The 23,296-nt window shown below is 39.6% G+C and overlaps 1 protein-coding gene across 10 annotated transcripts in view; it reads right to left on the bottom strand.

The window, feature by feature from the left end:
- GRIP1 (glutamate receptor interacting protein 1) overlaps positions 1 to 23,296 on the bottom strand; it is a 560,288-nt gene that overhangs the window by 236,887 nt on the left and 300,105 nt on the right. The window lies entirely within an intron of this gene.

Genomic DNA, 23,296 nt, shown 5'->3' with positions numbered 1-23,296 from the left:
TCATAATTTTAAAATAATTATATTAAGGTAGTGGAAGCAAGAGATCAGAGAGAAAGAGTACAGAGGGATATAGTTTTGTGGGCAGGACCATAAAGCATTTGATCACACAAAATAAATAAAATGATGCTGCATAGAAAATATGCAATAAATCGGGTTCACTCACCAATTCCCAACCTCCCCAACACAAATGTGGGGAAAAGAAAAAAAAGGAAAGAAATTCAGATCCACTTTTAGGACATCTAAGAATCAACTTGTCCCATTTCATAACAAATCTATCCAAACCTTACCAAATTTTACGTATGGCACAATATTGCTCCATTACTTCAGATGTTTTACAGTCTCTTATCTCCATTCACAAAGAAATTGAACATTTCATTTGCAGAATAATGAAGTAAAACATGATGCTTAAATGACAGCTCCACTGTACCTTTACAAAAAACCACAATTTTTCTAATGGACAAAACCCAACATAGGATCTGTGAACTTAAAAGCAAAAATTTAAACAAAGCTGTATAAAACTTTAAAGGCAGATTTGTGTCCAAAAGATAAATGGTTCACTTGACAATGTCAGCATTGTTCATTTAAAACATTAATTATTAATCTATCACCCCTTCTCCTCCATTTTGGGAATACATTTAACATGGCTTCATATACTCCATGTCCTGTTCATTTTCTTCTATTTTAAAATTAGTGAGGGTCTATTCTGACATTTTTAACCAAGGTTGCAGTTAATTTGATCAGTTGGTGCTAAGGTGCACATGTGCTACATTGGGGGATTAAAAGATAGAAGAAGTATTAGATTTCTGGGGAATGGGAGGGAAGTGGCAGGGAGGAATAGGACAATGTTTGTCATAAGCCATACATTTTGTAAATGTTAATAAAATTCTGGAAGCTGCCATGGAAAAGGCCATCCAAAGAAACTCTAAAGGGGAAATAGATTATTCTTTAAGACAGTGCTTCTCAACCTGTGGTCTGCGGACCCCTGGGGGTCCATGGAATATGTCTAAGGGGTCGGCGAAAGACAGAAAACTGACTGAACAGAAATCAGCTATACAACAGAGAATATATTTCCAAAGGGGTCCAAACCTCCATTTGAAATTTTCTAGAGATCCACAGATGAAAAAAGGTTGAGAACCACTGCTCTAAGTACTTCATCAGACAGATCAGTTTCTTTCTCAATTTTAAATCAGAATTTCCACTCCTCTTTTTTTTTTTATTTTCTCCTTATTAGGGGCATCCTATCCCTCCTGGTTGTAGCAGTACCCACATTTTGAAGAGACTGACCAGACATAGTTTATCAACACAGCTACAATGTCGTAGACAGACCCACTGACAAGAGATTGTTTTGTTTTCATTGGAAGCTGATGAGAGGCTATCTGCTTACCTCTTTTCCAGTCCTGTTGTCAGCTCCCATAGCCCGAAGTTCCAAATAATGGAACTATTCTAGGCAGTAGTCAGTCTGATGTCCTCTGGTTGCAGATTTGAGCATATCACAGTGTGTGGGATTTGGGTGGTCTGTCTCTGTAATTGCTGAGTTGTGACAAGTTATGGGCTGTGTGTGTGTGTGGTGGGTTGGGGAAACATGGGTTTCAGCCAGTGTTATTCATGGAGGTCCTGAAAGTACTTGTGAAATGTTGAGCTATTAACTGCTGTTTGGAGCCTTGCCCTTACAGAATGATGAAATCAAAGAGGGAGGCACTGGATCCATCATTGACGGAATTGTCATTATCTTTTTCAAATGGGCAACTTGCCAACATTCCTTCAGGAAAGCATGTGATTTGGCCCATGCTCAAGTCTCAATACCAATCATGTCATCAATTATTACCCTGTCTTTAATCTTCCATTTTTTAGGAAAGATTTCTGAGGAAATAGCAGCAAAGCAACCCGGGAAATACCGAGAGTCTTCAGATTTCCTTGTCAATCCATTTTAGCCATGTTTATGGTGAGGAGATTGCACTGGCCTTGTGGGTCAATGACGCCCTTCTGGCAGAGGATCAAGATCAAGCGTCCATATTGGTTTTTTTAGATGTGTCAGAGACTTTTGATGCCGTGAAGCTTGGCAAGGATACATACAGTTGTTTAAGTAGCTGCAATCACTACTCTGAGAGAAACCAGAGGAGGCTACTGGATGATTTTTCAGCTGTCCCAAGAGCTCTATTCTTTCCTGCTTATTGTGCATGGTTCTACCATTTTCTGTATTTTATTAGGAATCAAAAATCTCTTTTACAGGACAGTAATTGCCAGGATGGCTCTTCTTTTCTTTTAGACTCTGATTCAGGAAAGTACATAAGCATATTCTCATTTGTGTGTAAGCACTTTCCCTAATTGGGATGTTTTTCTGAACTGGGGCCTTAATGATAGGTACCAAATTTTTGTTGTTGCAGAAATGCTCTGGTAGAAGCCCAGTTCTTTGGGATTTTCCTGGGATGTGTGACTTTTAAACGTGATACTGATCTAACTGGTTTTTTGAAAAAAATAAAGGGTTATGGACAATGAAAAAGCAATGAAAGCCTTGTCAACATAGTGAATGGTAAAACAGATACGAGAATACTTCGAAAAACTACACACACATGCACACATAAAAATATAAAATTGTGTGCATGCAATTATTTTTTCTTACCCTTGTGTCTACAAGATTTTCATTATTTCCTAATTGGACATAACTATTTTTTTTCATTACAAACAAAACAAATGCATTAGTAAATAACACATCTTAGAATCTTTGCTGATTTGGCCTCCCTCCTTATTACTTAATGGACCAACTATTTCTCCAGAGTTTTCTCCTGATATATTTGTAAAAACTTTTTTTCATCTTAATCCCTTTGGGTAGTGTCAACTCATAGTGCCTTTTTTGCTGACCTCATTATTTTCCTTACAAGTCATAAATTACTCTTATAAACATATAGTATTATATGTACCACACACAGATTTGTACAACTAAGATTATATTTGTAAATATTTTATTGCATGTCATTAAATGGAAGCAGCTCATTTTTATGTGACAAAATAGACATGATCAATATATATATTTCCTCTCAAAGGTCACCTTCTACCTAATCTTTACCAACCCATCTCTAGGGAGAATGCTTCATAACACTACATCAGTTAAATTCCTCTGAAGTAACCTAAGACAGAAAATTAAAATGAAGAAAAATATGCTTGTTCTATATGGAATAGGAGATTGCAATTTTTATAAAAAATAATATTCCAATATGAAAGCAGGAATTTAACTTGCTGATATTTAGAAGTGATCAGAAATTTTCCGTCAAAATGACTTTTGGATGGAAAATGAGCTTTCTGGAAATTGAAATTTTATGTGGAAAAATGTTGATTTTGGCAAAAATTTTTAGTTTTCTGTTGGAAAATCTAAATGAAATATTTAGTTTCTGGTCAGTTCAACATTAATCTGTATTCATAGAATCATAGGATATCAAGGTTGGAAGGCAACTCAGGAGGTCATCTAGTCCAACCCCCTGCTCAAAGCAGGACCAATCCCCAATTTTTGCCCCAGATCCCTAAACAGCCCCCTCAAGGATTGAGCTCACAACCCTGGGTTTAGCAGGCCAATGCTCAAACCACTGAACTATCAACAAATTCTGGTTCCAAATACTTAGTGACTTCACCAGTTCAGTTGTCTGACTTCTTTAAAACTTGGCAGCAAATATATACTACTTAATATTATTTTCTTGATTTAATGTAAATTATTTTAATAGATTATAATAAGACTAGTCATTAATATAGGCTGTCAATTTCATATTTATTTTTAAATTAATTTAAATAAAAAATCTAATTTAAATGAAAAATATGATTTTTAAAAAATATTATAAATTCCCCCCCCCCGACCTCAACAAAGCATCACGACAGCTCAGGAGGGGGGCAGATTAATATCAAACCAAGCTGAAATGAGATGTTTTGATTTGGTTCAACACACCAAAATGAAATATTTTGATTCAGGAATGTCAGGTTTTTTTCTGTTGGAAATAGTGAAACAAACATTTCAACATCACCAGACCAGCAACTTGTGAACTTTCCACTCTGCACAACAACAACAACAAAATCTGGTATTTTGGCTTTTATCCTGATTTGGGATTTGATTTTTATCCTGCCTTACTGATGTTGATTCCAACAGTCGTGATTTCCACTCTAGACCCTCAATCTTGCACTGTAATGTGCATGGATGGATTTCAGTGGTGTTCTGTGTAGTTGCAGTGGTTTGCCCATTTCAGGAATGGAGCATAAATACACAGCTCATGAGCCTATTATTACAAACATTTAATGAGGGTGGGGGAAAGCATTTTATTAAAGTCACGGTGCACTTCCAGAATGGAAGAGTACTTCATATAGAACAATTTTTTTTCCACTTTCTTGATCTTAACTCCATCTTAAATTCAGACACCCAGAGTTCTCAAGTCATTAAACAACACTTGGTTTCAGTCTCATGCATCTTGATTCATTCAGATGTATTGGTACTTTGTACAACGGCCTATTTTGTATGCCATTGCGTACGTAATTAACTAAAAAGAGACTGGTTTCAGAGTAGCAGCTGTGTTAGTCTGTATCTGCTAAAAGAAAAGGAGGACTTGTGGCACCCATTGTTTCATGTTCTCTGTGTATATAGATCTCCCCACTGTATTTTCCACTGAATGCATCCTATGAAGTGAGCTGTAGCTCACAAAAGCTTATGTGCAAATAAATTTGTTAGCCTCTAAGGTGCCACAAGTCCTCCTTTTCTTTTTTTAAAAAAAGACTGTAGGTGCCTGAAAAGTAATAGCATTTATTTCCAAACACATTTAAAATATACTAACAATAAAGACAGAGGAGGTTGCAATCGTCCCTGCTGAAATAGTTTGGTAACTGAGGGAGTGCTGCCCAGTGAAAAAATGAATGACAATGGCTAGAGATTGTCAAGAGAAGTTGTCAAGGTTCCTTCCCCCCTCTGAACTCTAGGGTACAGATGTGGGGATCTGCATGAAAGACCCCCTAAGCTTATTCTTACCAGCTTAGGTTAAAAACTTCCCCAAGGTACAAACTTTGTCTTGTCCTTGAACCATATGCTGCCACCACCAAGCATTTTAAACAAAGAACAGGGAAAGAGCCCACTTGGAGACATCTTCCCCCAAAATATCCCCCCAAGCCCTACACCCCCTTTCCTGGGGAAGGCTTGATAAGAATCCTCACCAAATTGTACAGGTGAACACAGACCGAAACCCTTGGATCTTAAGAACAATGAAAAAGCAAGCAGGTTCTTAAAAGAAAAATTTTAATGAAAGAAAAGGTAAAAGAATCACCTCTGTAAAATCAGGATGGTAAATACCTTACAGGGTAATCAGATTCAAAACAGAGAATCCCTCTAGGCAAAACCTTAAGTTACAAAAAGACACAAAAACAGGAATATACATTCCCTTCAGCACAGCTTATTTTACCAGCCATTAAACAAAAGGAAATCTAATGCATTTTCTAGCTAGATTACTTACTAACTTAACAGGAGTTGTAAGTCTGCATTCCTGATCTGTTCCTGGCAAAATCACACAGACAGATCAACCCTTTGTTCCCCCTGGCTCCAGATCTGAAAGTATCTTGTCCTCTCATTGGTCATTTTGGGTCAGGTGCCAGCTAGGTTACCTTAGCTTCGTAACCCTTTACAGGTGAAAGGGTTTTGCCTCTGGCCAGGAGGGATTTTATAGTATTGTATACAGAAAGGTGGTTACCCTTCCCTTTATATTTATGACAGAAGTCTAAAAGTGAATTTTTAAATCTATATTTATTATTTATAGCACCCAAACGCCCAAGCAAGATTAGGGGCCTATTGTGCTAGACCCCGTATGAAGATATAGTAGAAGAAAGTCCTTGCCCTGAAGCTCCTAACTGGAAACAAAATGCAATAAGCAGATATTACAAAGTACAGGAGATATGTAGAACTTGGTCAAAACATGGAATTTCCATTCCATGGGAAATTCCTATGTTTTAAAATTTTCTTTCATCCCAAACTGGATCAAAAAGTTGACATTTTAAAAATTCCCAGAATTGTGAAAAATTTCATGTTGAAATATTGAAAATGACTTATCAAAATGTTTTGCTCCCCTAATGTTTTGAAGTGCTTCATGTCAATAAGTTGGAAGCCTTTGTTTTGACTTAATTTTTTCAACTATTATATTATATATTGACTAATATAGTATCTCATAAAAGTCCAAAGTGCTTCCATCTTACATGGAATGCATCAAACATATCAAAACAAAATGTTTCAATATTTTTTTTAATCAAAAATGTCAGTGAAATCAATACATTCCTGAAAAGCAGCTTGATTTAGCTAAATCAGCATTTTACAACCATAAACTGTTCTGCCAGAAAATTTTTGTTTAGCTATAGAGATGAGAGAGGGGGAAGGTATCAGTAATAAAATCCCATAGTAGCATAGGTCAGCTATGTCCACAGCTTGTTGGTTCCCAATTATTTGAAAGGTGATTTTTATGTACATATCTACTAAATAAATATCAGCTATGCCTGACTGATGTTTCAATCTTTCCAGAATCAGTTGGCTTATTTCTTTTAGGATTTACAGCAAAGGAAAGTCTTGAGGAAGGATTAGAAGAGGTAGAGGGCACTGACTTCACATATTCATGCCAGCAAGGCATTCCGTACATAAAGGGCAGAATGAAAGAAATCAGAGACATCTGTGGTGAACTTGACAAACAGGCTGATCAAACTAGCATCTTTGGGGGAGTAGAGGAGGTGGGACAGGAAGAAACACAACAGGAGACAAGAGTGGATAAACAGAGGTGGACAGAGTCAAGAAGGACCCTGGTGATGAGAGCAAGAACTTTAATTTGGTGCAGCAGAAAATGGCAAGTCAGTGAAAGGATTATCTACTGGAATAAAGGTGGTTGATAATTTTACCTTTTTTCCAACCTGAGCAATAATGCTTTGCTTTCTACTGAGATACTGCCCTTGTGGTTTAAGAAGATTAAAAAAAAAAAAATCAGTACTCTTCCCCCCCCCATTCCTACTTTGGCAGAGTGCCTATGGTTTTGGAACTCCCTTCATCCAGAGATCAGGATGAGCTTGTTTTACATCTTCAATGGAAAATCCAAAACAGACTTCTTTGCAGACCTCTACTTCTGTTAAATGAAGCTATACATCCACACACACCAGCCATCCCCTAAATAACCAGTCCTATGTGGAAATACTCATGCTTCACAGAAAAACTAGACTGTTCATAGACAACAATGAATCTTTTTAATACTTAAATATGGTGTCCAAATACCAGAGTAGTGGCACTTAACATGGCCCTAAAACCAAACTATTTTTTTTAAAAAGTAGGGAGTGAGATCTAGATAGAAAATGATTAGATTTGGGGCTACTGGCAACCTAGATACCCCCAGTTCAACACCTATGAGTCAATCTATGTAAGATTAGTCAGTATTGCCTCACCCTGGGGTGCCTTGTAAAATGACACATTGAAGAACAAATGTTTCAGTGTTGAAAACCTGAACACATTTTGTTAATTCTCCAATTCATAAACCATGGAGCTACTGTCTGGTACCTCTAAGCTTTCATGAATTAAAAACAAACAATCTGGTTTTCTGAATGCATTTTATAAAACTGAGTATAATATTAAATTATAGAGAATGTACACTTTTTCTACCTAAAATTAATTTTCCAGTGAACACCACCTACAGTGAATGCTCTACCATACATTGTGTCCTTTATAGTAAACTGTACAACAGATGCACGAAAAATGCGTGAATAACTGGTGAGAAAATTTAAACCATCTTTTTCAATAAAAATGTGCAATTGCAGAAAGGCTGAGAATTGTTTGTTTACATGGAGGAACTGTCCTTTGCAGACCTTTGAGATATTTACTACAACACAGATCTTTCACTCTTAACCTAATTTCATTTACTGTAAACTGCACGGTTCAGCTGTTCTGGCCAATGCTTTCACAAACGCATAGCTTTGCTTTAAAAAAAAATTAGGGGCTTAAGAGGAATTGTAATATACTAATGAAATGATACCATATGTGCTACAATAATAAAGAACCTTATCTTAGCAGCTCTATTAAATTCTGTCTTTCAAAGGTATCACTAAAAATAAGCTGAACTATGTGAGATTTTAATTTGGGCAGAAACCTACATAAGAAAAAGATGCAGTCTGTGAACCATTTTGGATACAGCACCACTTTTCACATGAATCCATAACACTGCACCATGTTTCTTGGTTTTGATTCATAAAATTGAAAGAAAAAGAAAGAGGGTGCTTTCTTTCCAGAACACTGCTGAGAAATCTTCCTAGTATCTTCTGTCATAATGATTCATAAACAACCTGTAGTCTTCCAAATATAATTAAATAAATCACCACCCAGATAGTTTTTCCCCAATATTGGAAGCAGTAGCATTAAGGAAAGAAAATGATACAACTGAAACCAAAAAGGATTCTGCACCAATGTTTGTAGATTTCAATGAGAGAAACTATAAATAACCATCCCCCCCCTCCCCCTCCAGCAGGCACACACAGCCTAGTGGTGGTGTCTGTCAGCAGCATGCATATAATTACAGTCTCTGGGATTTAATGTAATCTCAAAACTAAGGGATGTCTCTGTTTTACAAGCAGTTTCTACATGCTGTAGTACATGGTTAGAGACTTCCGTAATTCCAATCTCTAAAGGGCTTCCTACATTTTCAATTAGTCACAAAGCTGACCTTCCTGCTGTTGCAACATCCTTTATTTTATGGAAAACAGAGTTAGCTTTTGAAAAGCTAGGCTACTAAGAACATTTCTTAGCTCCCAAAGGTGTTTGATTTGAAAAGTCCTTTGGGGGCTCGTTAGGAGATTTTACCTGTTCTAACCAAATTACTATAATACAATCTACATATTTATCCTTTATACAGCGGAGTACAGATGCTAAACACAACACACTGTAAACAAATAAAATGCTGTTAAGAAATTCCTATACTCACTATTACCATTCAAGTGGGGTAAAGCCTCTTATACTTGAGAAAACACCTGCTTTGACTCTGCCATTTAAAATCAAAATATTATCCCAATACCACTAAAACAAAAAGTAGAATAATTATACCTTTCTCTAGTTCTATTACTGGCTTCTGTATTTAATTTTGATACATTATTTTAATAATTTAATAGTTATGTAAATGTGAACACCATATGAACAGATAAAATACACCAAATGTTGGTGCCCATAATGCATTTAGCATAAGGTTCTAGGAGTTTCAGGTATGAACTTTAAAGATTTTTATAGGCAAAACTTTATGTCCAAGAAACCCTGAAAGGACAATAAGAGATAATAACTAAGGTGATGCAGTACAAAGATGAGGTGATACAAGTTACTCTATATAAATAAAAGTTTCAACCCACACCAATTTCTGATGGCTGATAATACAGATAATACTGTATTAATAATAATACATAATAATTATTATGTATTAATTATTATTTAATAATATTACATATTATTATGTAATAATTATTATTACATAATAATACAATAATACTGTATTACTGTATAATGCTGATAATACAGATTTTCTGATAAATCCTTGAAAATACAGAATTGAAAGGGAAAACCTGATTCACTGATGGAATTATATTCCCATCTCTGCATAAATTGCAAGATGGCAAGGTTGCTTGGATGGACAATCCTTTGGTTGCTTTGGATGCTATTTGAACAGTGGCCAACCAGCTACAGTGTCACTCTTTCCCCAGAGTATCACCTGTCAGACATCTCCGGTGAGAAGCAGAATCTGTATGCCTCTTTCACCTGTCCAGTACATAATAAGGTGTGGAGAGAGAGAGAGAGAGAGAGAGAGAGAGATCAAATATACAAAACATGAGACTGGACAAAGAAAATAAGGGGGAGAGGGGAATTACATTCCAAGTTTTAACACTTGGAGGCTGACTGTGCTAAGAATATGTTGACTTAGTTCTACAGCAAGTGGGGCGGACGAGTAACTAACATGCTCAATATTCTGTACTAATCCAGGCATTTATGTAGCTCCACCCTACACCCCTCCACATCATGCCATGAAATAACACCAGGATTTAGGCTTTTGAGGGAGCAGCATTTTTATGCAGAGACAAAGCTGCAATGGATGCAACAAGATGGACAGAGAGACAAGGTGGGTGAAGTAATATCTTTTATTGGACCAATCTCCTGTGGGTGAGAAAGACAAGCTTTTGGGCGACATAGGTCTGAAGAAGAGCTCTTTGTAGCTCGAAAACTTGTCTCTCTCACCCACAGGAATCATAGAATCATAGAATATCAGGGTTGGAAGGGACCTCAGGAGGTCATCTAGTCCAACCCCCTGCTCAAAGCAGGACCAGTCCCCAACTAAATCATCCCAGCCAGGGCTTTGTCAAGCCTGACCTTAAAAACTTCTAAGGGAGGAGATTCTACCACCTCCCTAGGTAATGCATTCCAGTGTTTCACCACCCTCCTAGTGAAGAAGTTTTTCCTAATATCCAACCTAAACCTCCCCCACTGCAACTTGAGGTTGGTCCAATAAAAGATCTTGCACCCCATTTGTCTCTCTAATATCCTAGGACTGACACGGCTACAACAATACTGCATACAACAAGATGGACATTAAGCAAAGAAAAATGTGTTGTCTGAAACTTTTTTTTAAATGGTCTCTTTATCTGAAGTACATCCTCAGCATTGGCTGTTCTTTGGCAACCTTCACGCTACGTGCCAGTAAGTAAACTGTTTACAGGGCCAAGTCTCTTGTGTTTCAGTGTACCATACACATCATGTTTCCATAGCCTAATAGCTTTTTTAGGAGAGTGCACTGTGTCTTTTTATAATCCTCAACACTGCACCCGAGGGATAGTCACTCTACGCCTCTCTTCATAGTTTCCAATAATGTGATGTCTTTCATTATCCTACACTATGAATTTTAAAAATACAACTGTTTGATAGCATCTTTTGAACCATCTTTTGATCAATTAAACTATTGAAAATGAATTATTTCAATCCTCGCACATAAAAGTAAAAAAGAAAAAAGAAACAAAATAAAATTCACTGAGGTTTATCTCCATGGCTTGCTTCTCGGCAGATGTAATGACGTAGGTCACACTGTGTGGCACTAAACATTTTCATCCAGCATAGCTCAGCAAGGGGAAGTCATACGGAGCAATATGGATCATTTGGCAAGTTGAGCCCATTAAACAAAATGAGCCTTAAAACAGCCAAAGGCAAGATCTAGGAACAAAGAATGAAGGCCACATCTACTCAAAAGGGAATCGTATCCTAAAAAAAGTGAGTCTGAAAAGGGTCACTGTGGACAAATAACTCAACATGAGCTCCCAGTGTGATACTGTGGCAAAAAGGGCCAATGCAGTGAGTAATCAGTGGGAGTCAGGAGGTGTTTTTACCTCTTTATAAAGCATTGGTGAGACCAACACTGGAATACTCTGTCCAGTTGTGGTGTGCATTAGAGTGTGTGCATAGAAGAGCCACAAAAATTACTTGAGGGATGAAGAAAATGCCGTATAGTGAGAGGCTTAAAAAGCTCAATTTATCTAGCTTACCAAAAAAAGAGTGAAACCTGACTTGATCATGGTGTATAAGTACATCCACAGAGAGAGAAAATATGAAGTACCAAAAGGCTCTTCAGTCTAGCAGAGAAAATATAGCAGAAACCATGGCTGGAAGTTAAAGACAGACAATTTTAAATTAGAAATTAGGTACAATTTTTTTCACCTGCACATCTACCAATGTGATATATGCCATCATGTGCCAGCAATGCCCCTCTGCCATGTATATTGGTCAAACTGGACAGTCTCTACGTAAAAAAATAAATGGACACAAATCAGACGTCAAGAATTATAACATTCAAAAACCAGTCGGAGAACACTTCAATCTCTTTGGTCACTCGATTACAGACCTAAAAGTGGCAATTCTTCTACAAAAAAACTTCAAAAACAGACTCCAACAAGAGACTGCTGAATTGGAATTAATTTGGAAACTGGATACAATTAACTTAGGCTTGAATAAAGACTGGGAGTGGATGGGTCATTACACAAAGTAAAACTATTTCCCCACGTTTATTTTTCCCGCCCCAACCCCCACTGTTCCTCAGTTGTTCTTGTCAACTGCTGGAAATGGCCCACCTTGATTATCACTACAAAAGGTTCCCCCCTTCCCCGGCCCTGCTCTCCTGCTGGTAATAGCTCACCTTAAGTGATCACTCTCCTTACAGTGTGTATGGTAACACCCATTGTTTCATGTTCTCTATGTATATAAATCTCCCCACTGTATTTTCCACTGAATGCATCCGATGAAGTGAGCTCTAGCTCACGAAAGCTTATGCTCAAATAAATTGGTTAATCTCTAAGGTGCCACAAGTACTCCTTTTCTTTTTGCAAATACAGACTAACACAGCTGCTACTCTGAAACCCACAATTTTTACAGGGTGATTAAACAAACTAGCAAGGAATGTAGTGGATTCTCCATCTCTTGATGTCTTCATGTCAAGACTGGATGCCTTTCTGGAAGATATGTTTTAGTCAAACAAGTTTCTGGGCAGTGGTAAAGGTATGGAATTCTACAGTTTGTGTTATACAGGAGGTCAAACTAGATGCTCTAATGGTCCCCTATGCCTTTAAAAACCTATGAGCAAAGATAATAATGTGATTGCATAAGGCTATCTGATACTTCCTTTTCCCCCCTTAAACAGTAGAGATTAGCAATAATTGAAAGTGGGCAAGCAAAACTCTAAAGGGTGTTTAGACCATTCTCATCATGAAATATTTACATTAGGCAAATCATGAAATGCCTTGTGTTGTACCAGTCTGAAATCTGTGCACATAAGATTTGATTAAAACGTGGGATTATCTGCAAAACCTGTTTTAACAAAAATAAATGGTTTGTTAATATGCTTATTTTTAAAAATTCTTCAAAATTTCAAAAGCCAAAGTATAACAAGAAATATTGACTATTTAAACCTCCCTGTATTTTCATTTAATCTTTCTTTGTCCTAGACTGGTGGTGGGCAACCTGCAGCCTACCAGGGTAATCCACTGGTGGGCTGAGAGACAGTTTGTTTACACTGTCCAGAGGCACAGCCCCCTGCAGCTCCCAGTGGCCGCGGTTCACTGTCCTGGCCAGTGGGAGTTGTGGGAAGCAGCGGCTGTGAATTGTTAAACAAACGATGCTTTCCATCCCAGAGGTGACAGTGTTTACAATAGGGTCATATCCTCCCTTTCATCGTAAAAATAAGGGCAAAGAGCCACAGAAACATACTACATAAGTAAGATGTGCAAGTTAATACATAGCATATCCTCTAGGTCAGGAAAAGATGTCTGTAGTGAGTATGGCTAGAAAACCTTATCATTAGGATTTGAAAAAAAATGATCAGACATCTACTAGGACAGCACACATACAACAAATACTGGCATGCTCAAAGACAAGGTGTTGCAATATTTCTAACAGGCCTCTCAGGGGAGTATAAGCTGGATAACCCACAAACTTATTTTAGGACCATTCCACTATGGATCATTAAGTGTTTTAGTGGCATCCCGCTGCTATTCATCACATTTTTAACAGCACCTTTGAAAACATCCTTTAAAAAAATATAGAAGTCAGGCCAGATATAACACTAACACTCTGAAATTTGCACATACGCTGATCAATTTTTTGTCCTCCCCACTGCTCACAGTATACCTATAACCTCCCAAGATAAACATAGCATCACACACTATATGATCAATAACAAATCATGAGCAGCTAAATATCGATTTTTAGCAATGTATTAATAAATGGCCTAATAAAGAACCAAAACCAATTTGTCAACAGAACAAATGTTTTTCCCCAGAAAATTAAAAGATTCATAAAAATCTATGTCAAAATCTGAATATCTGTCCACAGAGTGTTCAGTCATCCTGGTATCTATACTCACAGGAATACCATTCTGCTATATTATTTGATTATTTGTGTCAAATCATTAATTCCTTTTTCCTAATGCTCTCTTGAAATTTTGTACGTAAAACTTGTACACTGATTTCCTTTTGCCCCAGATACTGGTATTAAGTAGCGTTTTATCAATATATACTGCTCCTTGTTTGCAATTTGGTAAATTATGGAGCAGCAGATGTGATTTCGTAATTAAAGCTAAAGCTTACTTTTCATTACAAACACAGTTTTCATTCCCACCCTCCAACTTCACCCAAAAGATACTGTACTTTCTGAAATATTGCATGACAAATCTCATCCCATGACAGGTAGAACTTTCTGGGAAGTGTGATAAAATTCTTCTAATGATTTGTAAAGTCATGGAGATTTGAACATTGTCATGAAGTTCACTGTGACGTTATCTGATTAAAATATGAACATACACATAATTGTTGAAACCACTGTTATATATTTGCAACAATTCTTGTACAAAATGTGGCATGTAAGATGTCTATGAAAAGGTTATTATTTGCTGATTATGATTATGCTATCTGTATGCATGCATTTAAAGTTATGAATATTGGCTCTATATTTAGATTTCAAATGTTTGCTCCTGGGGTAATGCCTACAGGGTAGCTAGCCAGCACATCTTGGAGGGACTATTCAAATTGAGTGGCCCATCAAAAGAACATTTAACTGACAATGGACCATGGGAGACGCCCATCTACACTTAATGGAATTTCCTGTTGTGACTAGGAGAAATGCATGAACATGTGACTTGCCCATGTGCCTCCAAATTCCACCTTGCTGCTGTAATTTTCCACAGTAAGAACAAAGGAATTCCCTCCACATGGCAGAAGCTATAAAAGGCCCTGGAAACACCTCGATTTTGCCTCTATCCTGCTCCAGCCTCTTTCTGCCCAAGCCTCTGGACTATGAACTTATACTAATGGGAGCATTCTAACCAATGGACTGAGGACCTTCCAATGATTTGGAAACAACCAGAGACTTGACTTAAGACAGCAGTTTATTCCATCACTGCTACAAGCCTGAACCAAGAACATAGCAATTACTGTATGTATCTGATTCCTTTAACCAATTTTAACTCTCACCTTTCTTTCTTTCGTTTTATGATTAAACCTTTAGATTTTAGATACTAAATGACTGGCATCAGCATGATTTTTGGGTAAGATCTAAGCTATATAGTGACCTGGGTTTATGGCTGGTTCTGTGGGATCGGGAGAACCTTTTACTGGATGAGACTGGTTGTAAAGTAACACTCACCTTTAAATCCAGTGTATTTGGTGGTGATATAAGACCTGGAATACCCAAGGAAACTGCTTTTATGACTTCTTGTTAGCCAATGTGGTGAAACAGAAGTTTACTTTTGTTGCTGGTTGGTATATCCTATGGGGTACTAGGCACCAGTCTTTCTATTTCTCAGCAGTTTGTCCTGAATTTGGCATCCTCAGTTGTGGCCCACTGAGGCACAGTTACACTGACTCAAAACTTTTTTAGGGCTTACGAACCAAACTCCCAGTTTGTTCTATTTTGCTAGTCTTTCTGAAGAGAAACACCTTGTACCATTTTCATGGAGGTTGGAAGAGCAATTACTAAAATGTATGAAAGCCTGTGCTGTCACACAAGTGTAATTCCTAAAGTTGTGTGTAGAAAAGCCAAAAACAGCTGAGAATTTAAAAACTGCACAGCAGTTGGGAACTGACTTCAAATCCTGGTTATGATGCAAGCTGGTAATATTCTAAACAAAACGAACTCTCACCCATTCATATAGCTGCTTCCACAGCTTCACTTACTCTACAGATATTCCAGGTTTCAGATATTCCAGGTTTCAGACTGATATTTGGGGTTACTGTTGTTGCTGCTTGTCTTGTTGTGTGGGCGACTGTGCTCATGTGTGTCGGTTGTGGTGGGATAATTGTGTTGATTTATGTATGTGGCAAATGAGGGGTGTGTAATGCCATGAGGAGTTGTGTGTGTTTGTATCTGCTGGTTGTTTTGTCGAAAGGCTGATTTTGAAGATCTGTGGCACTTGAGCCAATTAATCCACCATCTGTGTGGTCTCATTCATACAACCAATGACTCCTGCAGCAGTCAGGGTGATTGTTGCTTAATTTACCTCTGATATGATAACAGTCTAGGTAGGACTCCTGGCACAGCATAGATACATGCCTTACTGTAGCTGTATACTTCACAGGTACAATTGGTAAAGTCATAATGGCTGAGAACCTGAAAACTGAAAAGTAATAGACAGCAAAACCTAGTGATGATTCAAACTGGTGAAATTTTGAACAAAAAAAGTTCTCAATCATGCTTGTAACTTCTTTCGTCACTTCACACTGACTCAGACATTTTAGCCTTCAGTGTGACATGTAGATAGACAATCCTGGAATCTTATCATATGGATGTAATAAAAAGAGCTTATACCAGAGGTGGGCAAACTATGGCCCGCGGGACCGTCCTGCCCAGCCCTTGAGCTCCTGGCCTGGAAGGCTAGCCCTTGGCCCCTCTCCTGCTGCCCCCCTCCCCCACAGCCTCCGGTCACTGCACCGCCAGCACTCTGGGCAGCGTGGCCGCCTCCAGCCAAGCCAAGCGGCTGAAAGCTCCTGCCACTCTGAGCAGCATGGTTAGGGGGTGGGGATTGGATAAGGGGCAGGGGGTCCTGGGAGGCAGTCAGGGGACAAGGAGCAGGTGGTGGTTTGATGGGGCAGCAGTTCTGGGGGGGGGGGGTCGGTCGGTCAGGGAATGGGGAACAGGGGGCATTGGATAGGCGTGGGAGTCCCAGGAGGCCTGTCAGGGGGTGAAGGTGTGGCTAGGGGTAGGGGCGGTCAGGGGACAGGGAGCGGGAGGAGGATTGGATAGGGGGTGGAGTCCCAGGGGAGCGGTTGGGGCAGGGGGTCCTGGCAGGTGGCAGTCGGGGACAAGGAGCAGGGTGGTTGGATGGGTCAGGGATTCTGAGGGGGGCAGTTGGGAGCAAGAAGGGGGAAGGGGTGGATGGGGACAGAGGCCAGGCTGTTTGGGGAAGCACAGCCTTCCCTACCCGGCCCTCCATACAGTTTCGCAACCCTGATGTGGCCCTTGGGCCAAAAAGTTTGCCCACCCCTGGCTTACACTGTGGTGAGCAAAAATGGGCCGATTAAAGCAAGGATAATAAAGTGGAGCCAATTGGGAGAGGCCCTGACTCGAAAAGGAAAAACTTTCACAACCCAGCCATGCAACAGAGTTGGGAAGCAAAGACGAACATGAAAACTGAAGGTCAGTAAAATACTGCTTAAAAGAGACTTGCAAATTAAAGACTCTGGTTTTCCTACAGCTGAATGAATCTCAAGCTATCTATATTGCTTGTTGTGGTTTCTTTTTTTGGGATCAGGCTGAAGGTAGCTGCAGTTCTGATGCCCTGTATATTACTCTGGCGTAGCGACATGTAAGTAAAAGTTACCCTTTCTTTACAAAGATTCAAAACTCAAAGCTGGAATGTCTGAACAAACAGGTTAGGGATACAGCCTGCTCCCCATTGGCACAAGAGCTTTCATCCCTCATTATTTCCCCATCTGACTTGCATCACTCACCCAACTTTACTATTGTCCACTCAATTTGTTCTTTTCAACCTTTGCACATGTTTTTGCAAAAGCTGTTTGTAATTCTCTGCTGCCGGCTCTGCCCAACTTTAAAGAGTGAAACACCCGGTGCATATTCTTGATGACATCACTATGCACAGACCAGGAAATATACACGTCCCACAATTCAGAGATGAGTAAGACCTATTAGATCAGCTAGCCAATCTCCCTGACAATGCAGGATTGGTCCTACAGCTGGCGCTTTGTCTAGTCTAGTTCATAGAATATCAGGGTTGGAAGGGACCTCAGGAGGTCATCTAGTCCAACCCCCAAAGGTTCCACAGTTCCACAGGCCCAAAACTATCCCCTTAGCAGATGTTTTACTTAGCCCAATAAAATTCACTGATAGGAAGATTTTCTTAAATATTCACCCTAAATTTTCTCTTTTTTAAATTCTGTGTACCTGCTAGTTATAAGCCTTTGAACCTCCCTAAATAATTCTCCTCTCTCCTTGATGTTAACACTTTTAAACATCATAGAATGTTATGCTCTCTCTGTTAGTTGTTACTTAACTACAGGTAAGACATACACATAACTCTTTTTAACTTTCCTCATAAATACACCCCTTGTTTCAACCCCTTGATTCTTCTTGTTGCTTTTCATTGACATTCCTCCACTTTGTCAATGTCTTTTCTAGTAAGGAGGTACCCCGAACAGAATTCAATATTTCATATGCAGTCATATGAGAAAAAAATAGCTAGGGACAATTACTTTCCTTGTCTGTGCCACAAGGCATCTGGGTGTAAACCCTGTTGCTGTTTTGCAAATTCAGCTGCCATTTTGCATTGCAAACTCAAATTTAATGTGCTGACCCCTATCTATAGCTGGTCTCCTTGCATTACTGCTTTCCTGGCTTTCACCTTGTATTGAATTACTTCCCCACAGATGTATTAGTTTTCCAAGTCAAATCTCATTCTGCTTTGGTCTGTTCATATTGCTCTAAGTCTCCTTTTATTGTTTCTCTGCTTTCACTACTACTTGGATCTCCTCCTAATTTAGTATCATCTGTGTCTTCATTAACAAACTCTTCTTATCTCCCCCACCTTACAGACTAACAAATTTATTTGAGCATAAGATTTCGTGAGCTACAGCTCACTTCATCGGATGCATTCCTTGTAAGTCCCAGGCCTTCTTCTCAGGCCCTGGCTGTGCTGTAGGGATGCCATGGGTTAGACATGTGCTCTGGTCCTGGCCACATGCTCTAAGTGGTAGGACCCTTCTTCCCAGTGTCGCCCCCGCCCTGTCGCAGTTACGGTCCAAGCCTGGCCTGCAGAGCCTCTTGGATGATGCGTCTCCCTGTGCTGGGCCCGATGCCCAGGGTCCCCCTCGCTCTCTCCAGCTGCTCACCGCACCCAGCTCCAGACTGCTCCAGCCCCAGCTCCACCACTCTGTCTCAGCTGCTCTGCCTCCAGCTCCCTGGGCTGCTTCTTTGGCCTCTCTCCCTCTGGTTGCTACAGCTCTGCTCCCAGGACAGGTCTGCTCTGCAGGCTGCTTCTGTGACTCCGCATCCAGCACTGACCTACTTCCTGGGCTGCTTTTCTGGCCCCTCTGGCTCTGGTTGCTGCAGCTCTGCTCCCAGGGCAAGTCTGCTCTCTCTGGGCTGTGCCTCTAGCTTTGGGGCTGCAGCTCTGCTCCCAGGACAGGGGCTGTTTTTCTGGTCCCTCTGGATCTGGCACAGCTCTGCCCCCCAGCTTAGCTTGGGCCCCCCTGCTTCCTCCTTAGCTTGACCCCACTCTGTCTGACCCAGGCAATTCCAGCTCACATGGAGGACGGGACCTCCCTGGCCTCCTGACTCCCTGATTAGCCTGCCCGCCCTGTCATTCAGGCTGACCTGGAGCATTGGCCTCTCCCCATTGTTCCTGGGGGCTGTCAGTCTAAGGGTCCTGATTCCCCATTGACCTTTCCCCCTTTTTAGTACTGGGAGCCAGCAACTAAAATATCCCCACTGAATGTTAGTAAGGGGGAAACAGTCCCCTTACACTATCAAAGCCTAGTAGTTTTCCAACTAAAATTGTGACACAGGGTATCAAATGCTTTACCAAAACCCAAATAGTACTTCTACTATTTTTCTTTGTCCACTAATTTTTATATTTAAACAACAGTAACTGTGTCAAGATATATTATATATAAATCCAAACTACTTTATGCTCATGGTTATCCTCAAAAAAGGCAGTGACTTTTCCTTTCAATAATTATTTTATTATTTCATTTTCATAGGGCACAAATTTAAGAGATGTTAATTGTCGGGACCACTTAGGTTTCCTATTAGTGTGCATATTAAAATACCCCATAGCATATAGGTAATTTGCTATTCATACTATTTGCTCATTCATGCAATAGAAATACCACGTTGGAACATGTATACATAGCTCAGACCTAAATCAATAAGACCTGTCCAAAGGTAGAATTCTGGTTGGAATTTATGTTTGAATTTCCCTGCTTTTCTTGATGTATCATAGCCTTTATGAAAATAGTCATGTGTGGGATTTTTTTTTTTTTTACTCTATACGGTGTGCATTTAAAATCTGTGTTATGCCAGCTGTTGTACTTCAGCAATGAAACTAAACTTGGTACCGCAAAGAAGGGCAATGAACAGATCCTCTCTATGAACTTGTTTAGAAAGAGCTATATTTACTTAATTGATCAAACGGGAGTCACAAACGATGAAATATTTTGCAGAGGCATATGCTAATAGCACTGCACCAACCTTTAAGCCCTACTGCTTACAGAAAAGGTCCATAAAACGGTTGGGATGATGGAAATGCTCCAGAGCTGCTGTTCAGAATGTAGAACAGCATAATAGCAGGACAATTTATTTATTTATTTTTAAAATAAAGTGGAGGGAGGGGTGGAAACACTTTAACAAGAAATTAGAAAGTTGATTGATATAAATTCACCATCTATCACAGCTTGAAAAAGTGAATTCACACTCTTCCCCTTTCCCACTTCCCATTACAGGTCCCTTAGCAGTGCTTGAATGTTAGCAGTGTTGCTAATGGATAAAAATGGAAACAAATGCTTGCAACAAATCACTGTATGCTTTTGTGCCGGCTTTCTCATTCTGATTCATCATATGCAGAACTTTATGTGGCTACTGCATATTAAAATCAATGTTCTACCTCTTCATTACCATTATTTCTCTTTCACTTCAGAAGTTTTTCTTCCTTGAGATCTCTGCTTGAATAGCTTGTCAGAGAACATTTAAATCAATATTTGCGTGTGTGTGCTATGCATCCGGATGCCATCTCATTACAATATGAATTCCTATAATTTCTGTCAAACGCTGAAACACAGTAAAAACTGTGTCAGATGATTGAAGATTATAGCCATCTATCTCCATCATTTAGAAATCTGAGGTAACTGAGGATTTATCATCAGCTCATTAGATAAAAAAGATCTAAATAAAGATTGAATGCAGCATTTTCTGTGATGCATGAAAATTAGTTGCAGCTCAAGCAGAAAGCATTAAAGATTCACCCTACATTTGGCCAGTGCTGGGATGCTTTATCTCAGTACAGCCTACTGCATCGGAGATCCAGGTTTAAGTCACTGTTGAAAAGCTGTGGTATTATAGAGTGTTTATATTTGATACAGAAATCCAGAGCTCGATGAGCGGTGAGATTGCTTTTTGGGTGAGAGGAATTCTATAGTGGGCAACGCAACTAAGACAGCATGTGTTTATGAAGATATAGCAAGCCCTGGCTGGGCTCCAGGACACAGATGCCTGCGCTCAGGGCCGACCCTAGACCTAATGGTGCCCCAGGCGAGGAGAGTCTTCAGCACGTACCCCTCCCCCCATTTGTTAAACTTTTGAATACCTTATTTTTATTGCATTTGTAGCCCACTTCACAACTTTGATGCATGATTTGCATTCATGATTATCTCTGTTATACAAGATGATAAATTTTCATGCTAGGATCTGTAAATCTGTATTTATGATTATATATATGTATAAGTACATAAAAAAACCTCGTTTTCTCAAAGCTTATAGAAACTTTTTAATTTTAAGAATAACTGAAATATATTAACATCAAGAAATTGAACCGTGCACCAACACTGAGTGGACCAGTATTAAATAGTGTTACAGTCGGTGACCGCCTCAGAATGTTAACCCTGGTCCTTTAGTTCAAAAGGTGCTTTTCTCACCTTTGCCCTCAAAAGCTGAAGCACAGCCTCAGATAGATCCAAAGACTGGCCAATGGCATTTTCAAGTGCTAAAATAACTAGAGATGTTAGTCTCTTGGCAGCCATCATCCATCGAAGATATGTTTTAATGAGCCTGAGCTTCAAAAAACTGTGCTCACCACTTGCAACTGTGACCGGCAGCGTGAGCAGAATCCTCAAAGCTATCCACACATTAGGAAAAAAGTGCCCTTCAGCTCTGCATCATGAATGAATTGGAGAACTTGGAGTGGAGAGTGCTTCCCCTCTTGCAAAATGTGACGGATGTTGTCCAATTCAACAAAAGGTCTTTATCATTGACGCTGGAATATTTTCCATGTGTCAGCATTCGGAGAAGGTCCGTACAATTGTTCAAGAGTATTTTCCTGTCTGCCAGCAGCTTACTAAGTCAGACAAAAAACCCCAGGTCTTTTCATGGTGCTTCATTTGTCCAAACTTTTCTTTAGTGGACACTCAAGCAGTGTCAACAAGAAAGCAAAAAAACTCCCTCCTGAATTTTTCTTCTGAGTTTCCCATCACCAAACTATCTCTTCTGATGAACACGAGTTTCCTTGAAGACTGAACTCCTAAGTTTTCTGCCATTTCTTTTAAAGCAGTGATGGCATCTTCAAATCCATTGTCTCTATAGGCAGCAATGAAATCGAGGCAGCTTTTCATCAAAGTAGTAGTGGTCATGATGTCCATCGACTGAGTTTGCAGTGTCTTGCTTATTTTTTATTGGAACAGGAAACACGTGAGATCAAAAATTTGAAGTCAGTGATCTGGTTTACCAGGCTTTGCACCTTGTGTCGGATTCTGGCCTCGGCTTTACTCAACTGCGCCAGTTCCATCAGGGCATCATAAACCTCAGTCACTTGGTACCTCATGGGCTTTATGATGTTAATGCAGCAAGGAGTGACAAGTTATATGGGCTCATAGTGCCTGTGCTCCAGGAATAATTCAGGGCCCTGGGACCCAGCTCCACCAATGTTTGGGGCTGGGTCTCTCCCCCAGCCCTGCCTGCTGCCCCCGCGTGCCTCCCTAGAAGCATCTCCCGGCTTTCAGGCTTTGAATTTTAATCAGTTTGCAAGTTTCTGTGTTAAAGAAGATTGATGCTATAAGACGCAGGGACTCGTATCCTATGCAGCACATTACATCTAAATTATCCAGAAGGGCCCCCACACACACACAAGTCATCTCTCCTGCGCTGTCTCACCCCAACACCAAAACACACGCTACCACTAAGCATAAAGGAGATGTGGAAGAACCAAGGGGAACCCTACTCCTGCAACATTTATGCAGCATATCTGCAGAGAAGGCTTTGGCTAATTGGAAGCCCCAGGCTCCCCCTCTTTGCTGTCACTTTATCCTCATCAAGTTGAGACTTTTTGGTTCTGAGGTATGGACAAATGTGCTTTCCTTTTGAGAAAGGATGGAGATGACTTTAGAGGGCTCTGTAATGTTGGAAATCACTTTTCTTTCTGAAAAGTTTGTTCTTAATATATTTAGCTGCATCTCCTCCTCAAGATGGTATCGCTGAAGGAAGTTAGCAAAAATAAATAATTTCCAGTTGGTTAATTTTGTGCATTTGGTAGCA

The sequence above is a fragment of the Caretta caretta genome, chromosome 1 (assembly GCF_965140235.1).
Source record: "Caretta caretta isolate rCarCar2 chromosome 1, rCarCar1.hap1, whole genome shotgun sequence".
Classification (NCBI taxonomy): Eukaryota; Metazoa; Chordata; order Testudines; family Cheloniidae; genus Caretta; species Caretta caretta.
The sequence above is the reverse complement of the archived record's forward strand: the minus strand, read 5'-3'. Positions and strand labels throughout refer to the sequence as shown.